Source organism: Phoca vitulina, unplaced genomic scaffold, assembly GCF_004348235.1.
Source record: "Phoca vitulina isolate PV1807 unplaced genomic scaffold, GSC_HSeal_1.0 scaffold39, whole genome shotgun sequence".
Classification (NCBI taxonomy): Eukaryota; Metazoa; Chordata; class Mammalia; order Carnivora; family Phocidae; genus Phoca; species Phoca vitulina.
In genome coordinates, this window is record NW_022589742.1 from 4722368 (window position 1) to 4741572 (window position 19205).

Here is a 19205-nt window from a genome sequence, read left to right on the forward strand (position 1 = left end):
GTTCTTTCAAGTTGTCAGGCCATGGGGTTAAAAAAAAAAAAAAAAAAAACAATACTTTTTTTCTCTTTCTTTGATGTGTACAATTGAAGGTATTTCTTATTGCAAACTAATATTTCCATTTATCCTGTGGCATTAAAGCATTTTTCATATTTGGCATAGTAATAAAGGATCACACTTCTTAGCCTTAGGCATCTGAGAGGGAAAAAACCTGAAGATGTTGAGTGCTGTAGAAAATGTCTGAAAATTCGGAATGCTTGATTGTAAGGGTTGAGGTTTATTTTCTGATAGGATGGAAATGACTTTTCACTCTGCCAGATATGGAAGTCTACATTGGGAAGTCTACATTGGGACAGAGAAATTTTCAAAAAGTGCATGACAGGGACCCTGTCTTATCAGTCTCTATATCCTGGTGCTTAGCGCGGCGCTCAACACAGGGCATGTGCTTCTTCAAGGGTTATTGTGAGTTCATGGTCTTTGTTCTATGGTTTACTTCTGTCTAAAGCACCCCATTGTTGGACTAATCCTCCAGATTGAACCAAGGGCTTTGTTCTTAGGTGCCACCTGGGTCCGGTCCCCTTCCAGTGATGACCGAATCAGAAAGAGCTGGAGGGTAGCTCAAGCCAGGGTAGCCCCACACAGAGTTTTATACTTTGGGGTTGTAAGTGGGTTGGCTGGAACCCTAATAGGATTAAAAGCTTAAAGGAATTCTAATATGATTAAAACTGAGAATTATGGAATGATAGCATATTTTTTAAAAGTTAGCATCAGTTATTCCAATTCCCTCATTTTGTAGATGGGGGATTGCAGACGAGGGAGGATATACAATTTACCCAGAGCCCCAGAAAGCATGCGCAAGTTGGGGCCTAAAGAACGGGAGTTAGAAATCCTCTTTCACAATGTTGTACAAATTATTCTCAGGGGCCTCCATTCCTTTGCCTGCCCTTCTGAATGATAATGGGTGCCCACGTCCTGGCATTGCTGTGCATCTTGCATTGCTGCCAGACATGGTCCCTTTGCCCTTCCAGATCCACTCTCCACTCTTCTTGACCCCGCTCTCTGTCCAGGGAAGCTGTTTCCTATGGATTCTATCATTCCTGGACCCTCAGGAGTCCACTGGGTTTGGCTACTGGGACGCCCCAAGGTGATGTGAGGTAAGGAGAACAGTGAGGGCAGCGTGCTTAATCTCCTGTCTTCCTCTCTGCTAGTCATCTTGGACTGGCTGAGTCTCTTGATAGAGGTCACTGGCTCTTTTCAAGATGGCTTTTTTTCTCATGATTATTGACCTTTCCAGGTTCCAGGAACCACTCCCTCTTCTTATTTCTTTAGGTCTGAGGTAGTAGCAGGGCAGCTGCTGTGATTGCAGTCTCCCTGATGGTCTCCCGGTACCCTCCTCTTTGTCAAATTATTCCAATTTGTGTGCACTGTTTTCTGTTTGGCCTCTGACTGATACTATATGCTGAGAACAGAGCTTGGCATCTAGTAGGTTCTTGGTGCATGGAATCTGTTGCCATTAATAGTAGTAGTAGTGTCATAAGTGATAGGAGGGGTTGTCATGCAGGTGATGATGTTGGTATTTTCCAAAGCAAATCACATGCAAAGCTTGTAGGAAGTACCCCCCCCTTCCATTGGCCTCAACTCTTCCCTGTCTATTGCTCTTTAACTGCCCATGCTGGAGAGGAAAATGGATGGTTGGCTTCTGACACCTTGCCCTTTATGACCAGAATGAAGCAAACTCTCAAGCAGATTCCATCCCATGTCTGGTGCTCTGTGTAGTTTTTAAACCTGACTTCTGTAGTTAAAAAATACAACAGTGTAAAGAAAGTAATTGCAAATGTAGTTGAGGGTTATTATTATAGTGAAATCAGTGTCAGTCTACAATACCACTTGTACAAAAGCCCAGAAAACAAGAAGCAAAAAGGGAAATAGGAGTCCCTGGTTTTGGGCCTGGATCTGTCTCTGACTTGCAGTGTGACATGGGAGAGTCACTTTGAATGTGTTCCTCAACCCGGTATGATGAAGAATATTCTTGAAAACTGAACACATCAGAAATGGAAAGTTTCAATAAAAATGGACTTAGTGTACACTGATGGCCTTTAATTTTTTTTCTCATTCATTTAGGTGGAACATTTAAAAGAGAACCACTAAAGAGCCCAACAGGGATTATTTTATAAAGTCAATCACAATATTTCAGTACCAAGTATGGACTGAATATGTTCCTAATGCTTTGATGAGTTTTCATTGGGTAGCAGTACACCCTTCAAGATATATTTGGTAAGCAAATTTAGAAAACAGTTAAGAAAATGGAAGGATGTTATTTTCAACAATTTTGATCATTTTGACCTCTATTTGAGATATATATATATACACATATATCTCATCACATGATAGGGTGGTATTCTCAGTATTAATTACAGACAAGAGTTAAAGAAAAACCTTAAAAATTGGCTTGTGTGCATTTAATAAATGGAAGTGGTAATCACTAGACATGATCTGGAGTTCACTAAGAAAATGGTATACCTTAGTAACAGCGTTCTCTTTGTTTAGTAGTATTTAGTCTGTGGTCATGGGAATGCTATAAATTTGTTGTGTCTGGAAGTCAGCAGGGCATTTTGCTAGGTCTTTCTTGATGTTCTGGTGTATGAGATGAAGATGTATGTGCTGGATGAAAACCGGATCAAGAATCAAGGCTCTAGTCCAATTATTTTCTCATTATGAAGTTGTGTGAATTCCTGTTAGAGGACTCTAGGGGCATGCTGTTTCTACCCTTGGCTCTCTCTTGCTCTCTTTCTTTTAATTTTTTAATTTTTAATTTTGAAATAATTATAGATTCAAAAGAAGTTTCAAAGTTACATACAAGGCAGTCCTGTGTATAACCTAGCCTCCCTCAGTGATAATATCTTGCATAATCACAGTACATTATTAAAATTAGAACATTAACATTGATTCAATCCACAGAGTTTATTCAGAATTCATCACATTTTAGAAGTTGTTTTGGCTATTCTAGGTCTTTTGCATTTTTATGTGACTTTTGGAATAACTGTCAATTTCTGTTAAAAAGCTTTCCTGGGGGGCACCTGGGTGGTGCAGTCAGTTAAACATCCAACTCTTGGTTTCGGCTCAGGTCATGGTCTCAGGGTTGTGGGATCGAGCCCCACATCAGGCTCTGCACTCAGCATGGAGTCTGCTTGGGACTCTCTCCTCTCCCTCTGTCCTCCCCCCGCCCCAACCCGCTTTCTCTCTCTAAAATCAATAAATCTAAAAAAAAAAAAAAAAGCCTTTCTGGGATTTTGATTGGTATCGGGTTGATGAATTGGGGAAGAATTTACATCTTATAATATTGTGTTTTCCTACCCATAAACAAAGTATATATCTCCGTTTATTTCATTATGTCATTCATTTATCTCCACAATGTTTTCTACCTTTTAGTGTGTATGTCTTTTATACCTTTTCTCAAATTTATCCCTGAGTATTTAATATTTTCTCAAATATTTTTGAGATGATATTTTAAATTAGAGTTTTAAATTTTATTTATTAATAAACTATATACTATTAATAAACTATTCTAATTGCTTATTAATTAACAGTTCTAATTGTTCATTATTAATATGTAAACATACAATTGATTTTTGTGTATTGATCCTGTATCCCCAACCTCGATAAATTTAGTTGTTAGTTGTAGAAGCTTTTTTTCACATTGATAGTATTTAGTACATAAACTGTCATAGTCTTTGAAGGACATTTTTACTTCTCTTTTCCCAATCTGAATATCTTCTCTTATTGCAATACAAGAACCTCTAGTATAAAGTCGGGTAACCCCTACTCTGGGTGCACAAGTCAGTTTTAGCTTATAGGGTTTTGCATTTAAACACTCAGAACACCTTTTGTCCCATGAATACCTGCCCCTTGGGCCACCTGGGTTGCTCAGTCAGTTAAGTGTCCATCTTCGGCTCAGGTCATGATCTCGGAGTCCCCGGATCGAGCCCCACATTGGGCTTCCTGCTCAGCGGGGAGTCTGCTTCTCCCTCACCCCTCACCCAGCTCGTGCTCTCTCTCTCTCAAATAAATAAATAAAATCTTTTAAAAAAATTTGAATACCTGCCCCTTTCCCTCTATACTGGTAAAACCCATGTCAGGATACTACATCTACTAACATGAACATGCATTCCAGATTTAAAACAAGATGAAGATACCCAGTAGAGAAAGTCACTGAAGTCTTGACAGCTTGAAGGCAGTGATTTCAGACTAGAAACCAAAAACTGAAGAAATATACATGGACATTAGGGAAAAGGAGGTGGATAGAAAAGTTGCCTGGACTGGGGAGCCTGGGTGGCTCAGTTGGTTAAGTGTCTGACTCTTGGTTTTGGTTCAGGTCATGATCTCAGCGTTGTGAGATGGAGCCCTGTATCAGGCTTGGCACCTAGCATGGAATGTGCTTGAGAGTCTTTCTCCTCCCTCTCCCTCCCCCTCTGCTCCTCCTCCTGCTTGTTCATTCTCTCTCTCTCTCTCTCTCTCTCAAATAAATAAATAAATAAATAAAATCTTTAAAAAAAAATAAGGAAAAGTTGCCTGGCAGTAGCCAAGAAGTAACTGGTTTTCAAAGTACATAGGAGGGATTTGTAGTGGGGAAATGGGATGATTCAGAATTCCTCAGAGACTGCAAAGGCAAAAAGAAAGACAGACAGACGGATAAACCAAGAAACAGACTCTTAACTATAGAGAACAAACTGCTGGTTACCAGAAGGGAGGTGGGTGGGGGGATGGGTGAAATAGGTGATGGGGATTTAGGAGTGCACTTGTTGTGATGAGCACCAGGTGATTAAAGTAAAAATCAAAAAAACAAATCTCTTCATAGACTTAAATATGGCCCCATTAGTTTGGAGAAATTTTAGGTAAGAAATTCAAAATACTAGGCAATGGGGAAGAGTTGAAAAGAATGGAATAAACCACAGAATAGGGGTGTCCCTGGAGCATGGATGGAAGAAACTCCTTCTTTATGTTGTGTTTGCCATCAGAATTGTACATGGGAGATAAAGAAGCATGACAGGTCATTTTGGGACCTATCTTTAGGGGTGTGAAAGAAACAACCACAGCATCAAACCTATATCCTCCTACCCACAGAGATATCAGAAGTAGTGCTTTGTGATGTTGAAGCCACCCAGGGCTACCACTGGCTGGAACAGTGCCTTGATGACCAAAGCCAAGGGGTGTGGCCCCTCATTGCCTAAGGGAGGGTATGTATATATACACACACTGAGGTCTGGAGCCCTGAGATAGATCACCGGGAAGCATAAATATGGTGATAGGATCTGCACACCAGAAGAGCCTAGCATAAATGTAGAACAACCAACTATGAGAATGAAATGGCCAACCCCACACACCAAAGGAAGGAAGAAGAAGATTTCTTGTCACTCCAGCAACAACAAAAATGACAAGGTAAGATGTCTCTATTCATGTTTCTCCTCTTTAGATTCCCATCCCACAACCCCTACACTGCCCTTTTCTAGCAAAAACCCTTTCCCCAACTTGCACCCCTTCTCATAAAGCCTTCCAGCTGTCCACCCTCCATTCTCTTCCTCCAAACTTATGTCCTTCTGGCTTCATCCTCTTTTTCTACCAGGTGGAAAAGGCAATCATGAATGTAACGTCTCAAGCAGACTCCCACTGAGCACAGAGCCCCATAGGGGACTTAATCTCACAGCCCTGGGATCGTGACCGGAGCCGAAACCAAGAGTTGCCTGCCTAACCAGCTGTACCACCCATGCACCCCTTGATGTGTATACTTTTCTACAGTGTTAATGAAATGCGTATTATTGTTTCCTGGGCATTTGCTTTTAATTTACATATCTGTTTTTTTAATATACATCATTGTTTCTTGATGTTTCACTGAGCCCTGTTTTTAAGATCATCCGTGGTCCTACGAGTATGTCTAGTCTGTTGATCCCTTGTAAATGCATATGTCAAATAAACTTAATTTTATAAATTTTAGAAAGATATTTAGATTTTTTATATTTGCACCTACCCCTTGGTACGTGTTTTGTTTAATTTATACCTCAGTGTTTCATTTTTTTTGGAGTGACTTGTAAACAATATTGTGTGTTTAATTTTGGTTTCCACATGGTCTTTGTTAGTATATAGAATTGTGATTGATATTTTAAATTAAACTTTTCATTTAGATATCATTGTACAATACCACAACCAAAAAATTGACATTGATGTAATCCATCTACCTTATTCAAATTTCAACGGTTTTATACATGCTTATCTGCATGTGTATGTGTACGTATTTATGCAGTTTTATCCCATGTGGAAATTACTGTGACAATCACCACAGTAAAGATAGAGAAGATTTTCATCAACACAGCAGCCCCTCATGTTGCCCTTTAATCCCTCCCCCCCAAACCCCAAGTTCATAACTCTTAGCAGCCACTATTATCTACCTCTATAATTTTGTCATTTTAAGAGTATTATATAAATAGAATCATTTACTATGTAACCTTTTGGGATTAGCTTCTTTTCACTCAACATAAGTCTCTGGGGATTCACCTCAGGTTGCTACATGTATCAATAATTCATTCCTTTTTATCCCTAGCATAGTATTCCCTGGCATAGATAAGATATAACACAGTTTGTTTCATCATTCTACCTGTTGAGGACATCTGGGCTATTTCCAGTGTTTGGCTATTAAGAAGCTGCTATAACCATTCACATACAAGATTTTGTGTGAACATAAGGTTTAATTTTTTCCACATCCTCACTAGCATTTGGTTTTATCACTATTTTTTATTTTAGCCTTTCTGATAGGTGTGTAGTGATATCTTATTGTGGTCTTAATTTACTTGTCCCTGACAGCTAATGATGAGATCTTTTCATGTGCTTAATTGCCGTCTGTATATTCTTAGCCCTCTTTTTTGGAGAGGTGCATGATGATGGCTTAGAGCAAAGATATAGACAATATATGGATCAAGTCTGAAAATAACACAAGGATTGGAAAATTTGTTTCATAACAGAATCTAAATCCAATAAGGGTTTTAGTAGGCTAGACTCGGGACCACTAGAATGATGGCGTTAATCAATTAAGGAAAAATTTACTAGGGAAAAATGGCATGTTCACATCTTGGTGTCCCAAACATAATATCTTGTGAATAGGATAGGAAACATTTGGTTTAACAGTAGTATTAAAAAGTCAGCCTAGAGATTTCAATTGACAGTAAGTATAAACTGAGCCAAGGGTGTGAAAAGACTGCCAAAATGCAACTGGTAACTTTGACTAAGTTCCATGGAAATGTAGCACCTAAAGCAAGAGGTGACATTCTCCTGTGTTGATAAAACCACACTTTGAGAAGTATTTCCAGTTGTGGGCCTCATACTTTTAAGAAGAATAGAGGCAAAGTAAATAGTGACTAGAGGAAAGCAAGGCAGATGCTGTTGGGATTTGAAATTGTTTGAAGGACAAATAATGAAAGGAACTGTAGCAGGCAGGGTCCTTGTGGGAAACAGATTAAACTCAAATTCAAATAGGATGATGAGAGAAGAGTTTCATGAAGCATTGATTACCAAGGAAGGAAAGAGTATAGGGAAACCACAAGAAGTAGTGACATAAACTGGAGCTAGAAACAGGGTGAGTGCTACTAACCCTCGATCAGATAGGGAGGAGGAGATAGTTACTGGAACCTGGATAATGAGAGAACTCTGTGGAAAGAACTGTCAGAAACAAACATGATGGTCTACGTAAAGGGATGAAACAAAACTAGGAAAACCCTGTACAAAAAGAGCCAGGGGAATAAGTACTCTGACTTCATTCTCCTCCTTCCCCTCCAGTTATCTTCAGAGGTTTCCCATTGATAAAAACAATAAGCAGAAGTCAGGAGACAAGAGAGCCCATTAATATAGTCCGTGGTGCACACAGGGCAGGGTAGAGAAGAGTGGAAAATGGATCTGGTGATGCAAATGGAGGATATACTAAGAACACTGAACTCAGAGAAGCCAACAGTATCTTTCTTCAGCTTTCTGACGTGGGGTCAGGATTGGACTTGGACTTGCTGAGTGTCATCACCCTGATGAGTAGTATCACAGTAAGGAACTTAGGGGGAAGTTACATAAACTCCCTCAGGCAGTTGATCTGGATGAGTTTGCCCTGGGAAGGTATTTACAAAATGTTCAATTGTAATTTAGGGACATTTTGCTCTTTCTTTTGGGCTAGAATGTCTTACCATGCCAATCATTCTCTACACCAAAATCTCCAACTGCAACTGTATTTCCCCTGGCAGAAAACATGAAGTTGTGTTTTTAAACTTGGTATTACTTGAAAAAGAAGAGTTACTAAATGTAGAAACCTGAACAGTAGCAAGGATGTGGGGTGGCTTGACCACCAATTTCCTCAGTCTTTTTTGCTATGCCATCATCAGGACCTAGCATGGAGCCTGACACAAGAGACAGCCAATAAATATTTGCTGAACAATGGTACAGACATGGGAAGTGAGGATAGCAGAGTAATGTAGAGAAAGACTTAAACGATAGTGACTCATGTTATATGTGGTTCTAGTCCCAGCTCTAGTTATAAGTCAATATAGAGTCTTGGGCTAGTTATATAAATTCCCTTGAAGGTAGTTTCCAGATATCTAATTCTTTGAATGTAGATTTAGTCAGTAAGAGTTGGGGTCTTTAGCCCTTACTATGTAGCTTATTAATCTGGGTTCAGAAATATTCAAGATAATAGATTGAGTCTCTTTAGCTTAGGTTTCAGTAGAACAGAGAGGCTGATCTGTACCCAAAGAAAAGTTCTAGGTACAGACAGTAGATATACTAAATTTATTTTAGATTGTTTTTATATAAGGCCAGCTTAATATTAAAAAGACCCCAAATAATTATTTCACTTTATTGAACTGTAAATCAATGCACATTTAAACTAAGAATAATTCCTTTGGATTGAAATGCTTCACTAACAGTGAAGAACACTTATACTAATAACATCTAACATTTTCAAATAATTATATCTGTATGTCCAGCATTGCTTAGCACTTACTAAATATCAAGCACTTCATATGTATAATGTAATTTAATCCTTACAGCCAACTTAAAAGCCTAGTATTATTGCTGTCACCATCCTTGGGAAATGAGGAACAGGCCAAGTGGTATGTGAATGAAATGGTGATTCAAACCCAGGCAGTTTTAAGAGTCTGAACTCTTTATCTACTTATTATAAATATTAGCATCACTTGACTTTTCATCAGATACATAAGGGTAAAACATGCGTATTTTCTGTAATACAAATTCAAAGATATTATGATTGAATACTTCGTTTTAGAGATTGCATTACGGAATTTTCTCTTTTATGGCACTGACATCTAAACATACTTAAGTTCATGCATTTCAGATATCACTTAGAAAAAAACATGGGGGCGCCTGGGTGGCTCAGTCAGTTGAGCGTCTGACTTCAGCTCAGGTCATGATCTCAGGGTCCTGGGATTGAGCCACGGGTAAGACTCCCTGCTCAGTGGGGAGTCTGCTTCTCTCTGCCCCTCCCCTTGCTCTCTCTCTCTCTCTCTCTTTCTCTCCCTCTCAAATAAATAAATAAAATCTTAAAAAGAAAACAAAAAAGAAAAAACATGCATTTGGAAAATTCTTCTTCAGAACACAGCAGCTGGGTTAAATTAGAACAATTACCATGAACCAATGGAGATAACTTTAAACTAGTTATCACCAGCTCTGTCAACTAACAGTGTGTACCTGTGTGAGCATGTGGCATGCTCTCTAATTTATGATGTCCTACAAGGTGCTTAATTCATTGCAGGGCCTGTCTTCCAACCTGTGTGGTCTCAAACGTGGGACTCCTCTCTTCCTGATTGTTGCTCTGAAAAAGGGATTCTTCTTTTAAGGAATCTCATACTTGTCCTACGCACTTGGAAATTGTGGAGTTTTGTAGGACCCACTTGCAGTTAGGCCTTTGTTCTATATCATACTATTTTTCTTTTGCCTTTCACAATCCTAATAACCAGCCAGCAGAAGGAAAGCAAAATAGTGAATTCAGTCAGCACTCTTAACATTTTTTTTTAAAGATTTTTATTTATTTATTCATGAGAGACAGAGAGAGAGAGAGGCAGAGGGAGAAGCAGGCTCCCAAGGAGCAGGGAGCCTGATGCGGGACTCGATCCCAGGACTCTGGGATCATGACCTGAGCTGAAGGCAGACAGACGCTTAACCATCTGAGCCACCCAGGTGCCCAGCACTCTTAACATTTGAAGGACTAGTATTAAATCAGATTTTTTTAAAGATTTTATTTATTTGAGAGAGAGATGGCGAGAGAGAGCATGAGCAGGGGGGAGGGGGAGAAACAGGCTCCCCGCTGAGCAGGGAGCCCAACTTGGGGCTTAATTCCAGGACCCTGGGATCATGACCTGAGCTGAAGGTAGATGCTTAACCGACTGAGCCACCCAGGCGCCCCCAAATCAGATATTTCTTAATTTGTAATGATAATAATCATAGTAAAGTTTCATCGTTTATTTTTAATGACCCGTGATAACATTTTAGGGCCCAAATGTATTACCACTATATAAAGTTAGTAGAAAACACAAGGCAGACCAAATTAGACACAGAGGAGGCTATCTAACCTTTGGGTTTCAGACACATACAGAGGAAAGGATGCTGAAAAATCATAGAACGTTTCCTTCTTCTTTAAGTTTCTTTTATCCCACAATATTCTCTTTAGTAAGTAAATTTTTTTTGCATTGTATATTACATACAGTATAGTGCATTATTTGCCAACTAAAGTTTTGGAGCCTGGCACACCTGGGGTCATGACTTTGGGCAAATAATTTCACCTCTCTGAGACTTGGTGTTCTCATCTGTAAAATGGGGCTACTACTTATTGTCTTCACTTCCCCGAGGATTAAGTGAGAATATGTCAGTCTCCTAGATTAATGTGTGACAATTGGTATGCCAGGAATGGCTAGGAGGTTCTTTATTTTTATTTACTTATTTTTTTAGTAAACTATGCCAACATGGGGCTCAAACCCACAACCCCGAGATCAAGAGTCCCACACTCCACTGACTAGCCAGCCAGGTGCCCCTAGGAGGTTCTTTCTTGCACATCAATTTTGCAAAGAAGAATGGAAGTTCAGGGTCCTATTAACAATTATTGTGGGCAAAAGACACTTTAGGAAATTACAACCGAGGGAATCAGGGGCACTTGCTACAAATTCAAAGACCTTCCCCTGAAGGTACTCATGGCTAGAGAGGGGAGCCACCTCTCCCTAGTTAACTTTCCTGACAATAAAGAATTTCATACCAGCCAGAGTTACCTATCCACAAAACCAAAGGGCAAGAATAAATGCCCATAGGGACGCCTGGGTGGCTCAGTCAGTGAAGCGTTTGCCTTTGGCTGCTCAGGTCATGATCCTGGGGGCCTGGGATTGAGCCAGCATCGGGCTCCCTGCTCAGTGGGGAGTCTGCTTCTCCCTCTCCCTCTGCCACTCCCCCTGCTTGTGCTCTCTCTGTCTTGCTCCTGCTCTAGCTCCCTCTATCTCAAATAAATAAATAAAATCTTTAAAAAAAAGAATAAATGCCCATAAAAATACGCATCCCTTCCCCAGGGTAGGAAAGCCTAAACTGTAGTTAAGGAATTCCTGGAGGCTCCGTGTGGACAAGTATGAGAGTAAAAAAGACTCCAGCCATGCACAGTGTTGAAAAGGACTTTTTTGTGTGAGTTCTACCTCCAGGAGCCCTACGAGGTTCTCTCAGTGAAGACTGGAGAAAGATCTCCGGCTTTGGGCTGTGGGGTGAGTAGGGGAAGGGGGAGTAGCCATTTTGAAATATGATCTGAGCACTCTGTTCTTGTCAACAAGGCCTGCCCTCAAAAGATTGTTTTACCTGCGTCTAAGATACTGCAATTTTATGAAAGTGTAACTGGCCCAGGGGGTGGGAAATATCCATCTCCATTCCCCTTCAGCCTTTTTTAGTTTTCCTAAAGGGTGTGAGACTGAGAAGCTCTTGTAAAGTTCACAGTGGAAGGAGACAGGCTTAAAGACTGAGACCTAATCATAGAGCTATAGAATGCTTACCCTCCCCAACTCCACCACACCACTAAAGGCCTATTTACCACAGTTCCTTTTATCCCATACATCATGTCCAGCTTTTAACAAAAAATTACAAAGCATACTAAAGGGAAATTTAAAAACACAATTTGAAAAGGAAGAGCAAACATCAGAACCAGACACATATATGGCAGCAATGCTGGAATTATCAGATGAGGGATTTAAAATAACTAAATATGTGAAGAGCTCTAGTGGAAAAATAGCATGCAAGAACAGATGCATAATGTAATCAGGGAGATAGAAATTCTAAGAAAGAATAAAGAAGAAATGCTAGAAATCAAAAACACTAACAAATGAAGAATGCCTTTGATGGGCTGATTAGTAGAATGGACATAGCTGGGGAAAGAATCAGTGAGTTTGAGGATATGTCAACGGAAACTTTCACAAGTGAAAAACAGGAGAAAAAAAGATTGCAAAAACAATGAACAGAATATCCAAGAACTATGGGGCAACTACAAAAGGTGTACCATATGGATAATGGGAATACCAGAAGCTGAAGAGAGAAAGGAGCAGAAGAAATATTTAGAGCAGTAATGACTAAGAATTTCCTTGAATTTATGTCAGATACACCAAACCACAGATCCAGGGAGCTCAGAGAACACCAAAGAAGATAAAAGCTAAACAAACAAACAAACAAACAAACAAAAAAAGCAAACCAAACCAAGCAAACAAAAAAGACTACATCTAGGCATATCATATTAAAGCTGCCGAAAATCAAAGATAAAGAAAAAATCTGGAAAGAAGCCAGAGGGGAAAAAACCAGCTTACCTGTAGAAGAGCAAAGATAAGAATGACATTTGAGTTCTCCTGAGAAACCATGCAAAGAAGAGAGTAAAGTGAAATATTTAGTGTTGACTGAAAAAAAACCACCAGTCTAGACTTCTGTGTCCAGTGAAATTATCCTTCAAAAGTGAAGAAGTACTTTCTTAGATAAACAAAAACTGAGGGAATTTGCTGCTAATAGACCTACCTTGTGAGGAATGTTGAAAGAAGTTCTTCAAAGAGAAGGAAAATTACATAGGTCAGAAACTCAGACCTACATAAAACAGAAAGAGGATTATAAAAAAAGAGAAAATGAAGGCAAAAGAACTTTTATTTGTATTCTTAATTGATCTAATAGCAGTTTATTTAAAATAATAGTAGCAACAATGAATTCGATTGTTACAGTTTAGGGATAAATGAAATGAATGACAGCAGTGATACAAGGAGTAGGAAGGATGAATTAGGAATACTTTAAAGTAACTGCTCTACTCACGAAGCAGTATAGAATTATTTGAAAATGGGCTTGGATTAGCTATGAATGTATATTGCAAAACTTAAGACAACTGCTAATAAAAGTGTTATTTTCTTTATTTATTTGAGAGAGAGAGAGATCAGGGAGAGCGGAGTGGGAGACGGAGAGAGAGAATCTCTAGAAGACTCCCCGCTGAGTGAGGATTCTGACGCAGGGCTCAATCCCAGGACCCCAAGATCATGACCTGAGCTGAAATCAAGAGTCGGACGCTTAACTGCTCCACCCAGGCACCCCTAAAAAAAGTTTTAAAAAAGTGTAATTGATAAGCTAAATGGCATCACATAAAATGCTCAGTTAAAACCACAGAAGGCATAAAATAGTGAAAGACCAAAAATAGAAACAAGTGCAATGAATAGAAAATAGGAACAAATATGGTAGTTATTAATCCAATGTTATCAATAACCACTTAAATCTTAATTGTCTAAATACACCAAAAGACAGAGACTGCCAGAGTGGATCAAAAATAAGACCCATTTATATGTTGTTGACCAAGAACTCACTTTAAATATAGCAACATATAGATTAAGACTGAAGGGCTGAAGAAACATATACCATGCTAACACTAGTTAAAAGAAAGCTGGGAGTAGGTAAGTTAATTTCAGACAAAGCGGACTTTAGAACAAAAGTAATTATCTGATAAAGAGGGTATTAATGATAACAGGGTCAGTTATCCAAGAAGACATAGCAAATCCGTAGAAATAGAAAGCAGATTAGTGGTTGCCAGGAGCTGGCAGGGGAAGGGATTGGGAGTGACTGTTTAATGCCTTTGAGTTACCTTTTAGGGTGGCAAAATGTCTTAGAACTAGATAGAAGTTATAGTTGAACATTCTAAATTACTTCATTATACCAAATTTTATACTTTTAAAAGGTTAGTAATTCATTTTATGTTATGTGAATTTTACCCTAAGAATAAGAGAAGAGATGCAACAAAATTATTTATTTAAAAATATTATTTATTGAATAATTACCACTAAATTGGTAAGTGCCTGGCATGTGTGATGTCTCATCCCATCTCTTGTCCAAGGTACACAATAATTGGCCGATCATAGGATATTTCCTTCTCCAAGCACTGCCTCAAATCCTTCTCAGTACAGTACTCCAGAAAGTCACTATCAAAAAAAGAGGAAAAAACTTCTCTGCTAGGACAGCCTTTCCCAATATTCACCCTCAATCCCACTTTACCTGCTAGCTAAAACCTGACCCTGCAATTCACATTATTTCATTTAATCTTCACAACAACCCTGAGTACTGCACTATTACTCTTCCCATTTTACAGATGAGAAAGTTGAGGCTGAGAAAAGGGAAGTGACTTGTCCTGATGAAGCTATTTCAACCCAGCTTGAATCCTGAGCTTTCACCTTCTACCACTATACTATGGAACAAATAAGAAAATAAGTTGGTTTTGAACTTATATAATGGCCGAAGACTTTGTTTGTTGTATGAGGTGCTATTGTAGGAGGAAAATAGCATTGCTGTGTCATGTTGATACATATCTTAATTGTATGAGATGTGACGGTCATTGCTTTTCTCGTGTTTGGGCACCTTTGTTACTTTTCTGAAGTTGTTTCAAGGAAATTGCATTAATTGGAAAATATCTAGTAGCATTGATGTAAAGTGTATTTTTTTTTATTATTATGTTATGTTAATCACCATACATCATTAGTTTTTGATGTAGTGTTCCATGATTCATTGTTTGTGTATAACACCCAATGCTCCATGCAGAACGTGCCCACCTTAATACCCATCACCAGGCTAACCCATCCTCCCACCACCCTCCCCTCTACAACCCTCAGTTTGTTTTTTCAGAGTCCATAGTCTCTCATGGTTCGTCTCCACCTCCGATTTCCCCCCCTTCATTCTTCCCTTCCTGCTATCTTCTTCTTCTTCTTTTTTTTTTTTAACATATAATGTATTATTTGTTTCAGAGGTACAGGTCTCTGATTCAATAGTCTTACACAATTCACAGTGCTCACCATAGCACATACCCTCCCCACTGTCTATCACCCAGCCACCCCATCCCTCCCACCCCCCACCACTCCAGCAACCCTCAGTTTGTTTCCTGAGATTAAGAATTCCTCATATCAGTGAGGTCATATGATACATGTCTTTCTCTGATTGACTTATTTCGCTCAGCATAATACCCTCCAGTTCCATCCATGTCGTTGCAAATGGCAAGATTTCATTCCTTTTGATGGCTGCATAATATTCCATATATACCAATCTTCTTTATCCATTCATCTGTCAATGGACATCTTGGCTCTTTCCACAGTTTGGCTATTGTGGACATTGCTGCTATAAACATCGGGGTGCATGTACCCCTTCAGATCCTACATTTGTATCTTTGGGGTAAATACCCAGTAATGCAATTGCTGTGTTGTATGGTAGCTCTATTTTCAACTTTTTGAGGAAGCTCCATACTGTTTTCCAGAGTGGCTGCACCAGCTTGCATTCTCACCAACAGTGTAGGAGGGTTCCCCTTTCTCCGCATCCCTGCCAACATATGTCATTTCCTGACTTGCTAATTTTAGCCATTCTGACTGGTGTAAGGTGATATCTCATTGAGGTTTTGATTTGGATTTCCCTGATGCCGAGCGATGTTGAGCACTTTTTCATGTGTCTTGTTGGCCATTTGGATGTCTTCTTTGGAAAAATGTCTGTTCATGTCTTCTGCCCATTTCTTGATTGGATTCTTTGTTCTTTGGGTGTTGAGTTTAAGAAGTTCTTAATAGATCTTGGATACCAGCCCTTTATCTGTAGTGTCATTTGCAAATATCTTCTCCCATTCTGTCGGTTGTCTTTTGGTTTTGTTGACCGTTTCTTTTGCTATGCAAAAGCTTTTTATCTTGATGAAGTCCCAATAGTTCATTTTTGCCCTTGCTTCCCTTGCCTTTGGCGAGGTTTCTAGGAAGAAGTTGCTGTGGCCGAGGTCGAAGAGGTTGCTGCCTGTGTTCTCCTTTAGGATTTTGATGGACTCCTGTCTCACATTAGGTTTTTCAACCATTTTGAGTCTATTTTTGTGTGTGGTGTAAGGAAATGGTCCAGTTTCATTCTTCTGCATGTGGCTGTCCAATTTTCCCAACACCATTTGTTGAAGAGACCGTCTTTTTTCCATTGGACATCCTTTCCTGCTTTGTCGAAGATTAGTTGACCATAAAGTTGAGGGTCCAATTCTGGGCTCTCTATTCTGTTCCATTGATCTATGTGTCTGTTTTTGTGGCAGTACCATACCGTCTTGATGATGACAGCTTTGTCATAGAGCTGGAAGTCCGGAATTGTGATGCCGCCAGCTTTGCTTTTCTTTTTCAACATTCCTCTGGCTATTTGGGGTCTTTTCTGGTACCATACAAATTTTAGGATTCTTTGTTCCTTTTCTTTGAAAAAAGTTGATGGTATTTTGATAGGGATTGCATTAAATGTGTAGATTGCTCTAGGTAGCATTGACATCTTCACAATATTTGTTCTTCCAATCCATGAGCATGGAACGTTTTTCCACTTATTTGTGTCTTCCTCAATTTCTTTCATGAGTATTTTATAGTTTTCTGAGTACAGATTCTTTGCCTCTTTGGTTAGATTTATTCCTAGGTATCGTATGGTTTTGGGTGCAATTGTAAATGGGATGAACTCCTTAATTTCTCTTTCTTCTGTCTTGTTGTTGGTGTATAGGAATGCCACTGACTTCTGTGCATTGATTTTATATCCTGCCACTTTACTGAATTCCTGTATGAGTTCTAGCAGTTTTGGGGTGGTGTCTTTTGGGTTTTCCACATAAAGTATCATATCATCTGCAAAGAGTGAGAGTTTGACTTCTTCTTTGCCAATTCGGATGCCTTTTATTTATTTTTGTTGTCTGATTGCTGTGGCTAGGACTTCTAATACTATGTTGAATCACAGTGGTGATAGTGGACATCCCTGCCGTGTTCCTGACCTTAGGGGGAAAGCTCTCCGTTTTTCCCCATTGAGAATGATATTCGCTGTGGGTTTTTCATAGATGGCTTTTATGATATTGAGGTATGGACCCTCTATCCCTATACTCTGAAGAGTTTTGATCAAGAAAGGATGCTGTACTTTGTCAAATGCTTTTTCTGCATCTATTGAGAGGATCATATGGTTCTTGTTCTTTCTTTTATTAATGTATTGTATCACATTGACTGATTTGCGGATGTTGAACCAACCTTGCAGCCCAGGGATAAATCCCACTTGGTTGTGGTGAATAATCCTTTTAATGTACTGTTGGATCCTATTGGCTAGTATTTTGGTGAGAATTTTTGCATCCATGTTCATCAAGGATATTGATGTGTAATTCTCCTTTTTGATGGGGTCTCTGTCTGGTTTTGGGATCAAGGTAATGGTGGCCTCATAAAACGAGTTTGAAAGTTTTCCATCCATTTATATTTTTTGGAACAGTTTCAGAAGAATAGGTATTAATTCTTCTTGAAATGTTTGGTAGAATTCCCCTGAGAAGCCATCTGGCCCTGGGCTTTTGTTTTTGGGAGATTTTTGATGACTGCTTCAATTTCCTTACTGGTTATGGGTCTGTTCAGGTTTTCTACTTCTTCCTGGTTCAGTTTTGGTAGTTGATACATCTCTAGGAATGCATCCATTTCTTCCAGATTATCTAGTTTGCTGGCATATAGTTGCTCATAATATGTTCTTATAATTGTTTGTATTTCTTTTTTTAAAAAAGATTTTATTTATTTATTTGACAGAGACACAGCGAGAGAGGGAACACAAGCAGGGGGAGTGGGAGAGGGAGAAGCAGGCTTCCCACAGAGCGGGGAGACCGATGTGGGGCTCGATCCCAGGACCCTGGGACCATGACTTGAGCCAAAGGCAGACGCTTAACAACTGAGCCACCCAGGCGCCCCTATTGTTTGTATTTCTTTGGTGTTGGTTGTGTTGTCTCCTCTTTCATTCATGATTTTATTTATTTGGGTCCTTTCTCTTTTCTTTTTGATAAGTCTGGCCAGGGGTTTATCAATCTTGTTAATTCTTTCAAAGAACCAGCTCCTAGTTTCGTTGATCTGTTCTACTGTTCTTTTGGTTTCTATTTCATTGATTTCTGCTCTGATCTTTATTATTTCTCTTCTCCTGCTGGGTTTAGGCTTTATTTGCTGTTCTTTCTCCAGCTCCTTTAGGTGTAGGGTTAGGTTGTGTATTTGAGACCTTTCTTGTTTCTTGAGAAAGGCTTGTATTGCTATATACTTTCCTCTCAGGACTGACTTTGCTGCATCCCAAAGATTTTGAACAGTTGTGTTTTCATTTTCATTGGTTTCTATGAATTTTTTTAAATTCTTCTTTAATTTCCTGGTTGACCCATTCATTCTTTAGTAGGATGCTCTTTAGCCTCCATGTATTTGAGTTCTTTCCAACTTTCCTCTTGTGATTGAGTTCCAGTTTCAAAGCATTGTGGTCCAAAAATATGCAGGGAATGATCCCAATCTTTTGGTACCAGTTGAGACCTGATTTGTGACCTAGGATGTGATCTATTCTGGAGAATGTTCCATGGGCACTAGAGAAGAATGTGTATTCTGTGGCTTTGGGATGGAATGTTCTGAATATATCTGTGAAGTCCATTTGGTCCAGTGTGTCATTTAAAGTCTTTATTTCCTTGTTGATCTTCTGCTTAGATGATCTGTCCATTTCAATGAGGGCGGTGTTAAAGTCCCCCACTGTTATTGTATTGTTGTCGATGTGTTTCTTTGCTTTTGTTATTAATTGCCTTATATAATTGGCTGCTCCCATGTTAAGGGCATAGATATTTACAATTGTTAGATCTTCTTGTTGGATAGACCCTTTAAGTAGAATATAGTGTTCTTCCTCAT